We start from the raw sequence: 2,698 nt of genomic DNA on the forward strand, positions 1-2,698 counted from the left end.
TTGAAGGACACCAACAAGGTCGAGTTTGAGGTCACCACTAATTGCAATTAAACAAAATAACTAAAGTAAGCTATTTTCATCAACTGCGTTCTTCGAAGATATCCAGTCCTCAAAATTAAATAACCTTTGAATGACCTTCAAGGTCAACCACGATTTATGGCCTTATAATGTTTTTGGACGTAAAATTTCTCGCTCTTTCGATTGCCGACGTCAAAAAAGGGGGTTTCCATTTAAAAAAATTGAGCTGACCTTGAAATAACCTTCAAGGTCATCGTCAAGGTCAAATCCAAGGTCACCATTGAATTCCTCGTCAAAAGTTACTACAAGAGTGACCTTAACATTTTTCAAAAATAATTTATCTGGGAAATTATTCAGGTGTTTCCAGACTTTTTGGACACCCTGTATAAGTATAGACTGCCATTTGGCATTCTCACGTTGTAATCAACATGAAGAACTCACTTATCTCATCTCATCAAACGGTGTAGGACTTTTATGTTCATATCAACTCATTCTACGTCCCCACGAAATGCCCGGAGTGTAAGATCTTGTACACACACCGCACGCGCGCGCGCACACACACACACACACACACACACTTATTGTTGTCTTTATTTCACTATTGTATGTTAAATTTATACATACATATTTTATTTATGCAAGTAGTTCTGCACTTTATCAAACATGATAAGCAGTGTATGTCATATTCCATCTCTCTCTTCCTTCCTGTTTTACCATCGAAATCTGGCATCATATTTCGATTTTTGATATTTATCCCTCGGGGGCACGCGTGATGTTGATTACATAGCGAAGCATTGTGAGAATAGGAAAAGTGGGGGTAACTCGCAGTCCATACTTATATAGTCAAAGAACTACCCAGATAGCACGATGAATTCTTTAAGTGTTCCGAAAGTTTTCTCCTTTCCTGAATTGTACTTCCTTAGGAATTCGTGGAAGAATACTATAAAAATGATTTAGGAAATTACATGCACCATGATTGGAGTTTCTCAGAACTTCTTAGAGTATTCATATAGAATTACTTCAACTCAACCCAGCGAGAACATAGACGTTTAACCGACGTCGGAGAAGTCTAAGTTACGTCTAGTCTAAATGCACGTTTAGAAAAATGGCAATTTAGACGTCTTCTATTTTGAGTAAATTCTAATGTTTTAGAATCCACTCATAATATATTGACCATTAAAAGAGAGTTTTCGATAAAATTTCGGAATTTTATTTTGTCGATTATTTACAATCTCTCTAGATGTCTATTCGATATTGAATCGACGTCTAATATCCCAGTGAGAAATGATTTATCGAGCGACGTCGAAAAGACGTCGAATCGACGTCTATTTGACGATTTCAACGTCGATTCGACGTCGATAAATAAGTTATTTCTCACTGAGATCGCGCGCGTTTTGCATAAAAAATTTATTCTAAGTGGAAACGTCAATTTTTTTTTTAGATTTCCGATTCAATTATAGTATTACAAAGACAGGAATGTCAGATTACTCGAAAAACATTAAACTGGAAGGAATGATTAAAGTCATTTTGCAAATAACTACATAAACTTTAGAGATATTAAATAAAATAGACAGGCGAATCAACGCATGTATTTGCTAGGTACGTTATAATATATTGTAAACACTGTAAGTATACATTTTATAAGCATAAATTGTAAGAACATTATTGGAGTCATTGGAACACCGCGTGCCGCTCGATCGTCAGGTTAAGCAATGCAGTCAGGGCTGCGTTCAAATTCCCCACCCGGGTGTATTCTATTACTAGAAGTGCTATAGTATATGTCACATATACTATAGTGTTTCTAGTAATAGAGTGCACCCGGATGAGGAATCTGAACGCACCCCAGGATGGATGGGTGACCACTTCGAATTCGAAATTTTCGAGGCAGGATTCGCAAAAGTTTTAGCGTGTGTTTGACAATCTTCGGTTTCTAGCAGTTTATAAGTGTTTCGGATTCGACTTAGGTCAGTCGAGGACCGAAGTAAAGCGCCGGTTGTGCCTTGCGCAAGGCAGAGGAGTAGTGCGGAGGAAATAAGTAGCCACAAGGTTAGACGGAGATTAAGTTGTATGAGTCACTAAGTTTTATGATAGTTATTTATTAACTTGTAAAGCTGTCGGTGCACAGTTCGCCCGGTCTCACGTTAAGCGAAATTCGGAAATCTTCTGCGAGCTCGTGTGCCGAGGGCCGTATGTAGCGCGGCGGAAATCTTGCCGAGAATCTAATCGATCCTCAATCGACGGAAATCTTGCCGCGAAACGACGGAAATCTTGACTGCGCGGCCCTGAGCTCGTTTACGCGCGCGGCTGAGACCGACGACTTACTTTAAAGGACGATTCACACTTAACAACGATAAAATTAACAAAAGATTAAAGTTAGAGTCCGAACGTCGCGCGAGCGTTCGGAGAGCGCAATTTACGGCTATATTAGCTTGACGTTAACGACTCTCGGTCGACAATCCACTCGGTTTTGCCCAGTCGCGAGCGATGCAAGACAGTTTTTGGTCGGCAAGCGAGTCACTAGAGCCTGGAACGCGTAACGATAATGAAAGAGCGACAGCTCGTGGAGACGCGATCCAGGAGAAGGAATCTCACGGATTCCGATTACGAGCTGTGAAATCCCCTGTGGGATGTGAGCTCGAGAGAACCCGCCGCGATTTAACTGACCGATTTGTGTAAAAAA

The sequence above is a fragment of the Odontomachus brunneus genome, unplaced genomic scaffold, assembly GCF_010583005.1.
Source record: "Odontomachus brunneus isolate Ranch 3 - 2012 unplaced genomic scaffold, Obru_v1 Obru_scaffold_174, whole genome shotgun sequence".
Lineage (NCBI taxonomy): Eukaryota > Metazoa > Arthropoda > Insecta > Hymenoptera > Formicidae > Odontomachus > Odontomachus brunneus.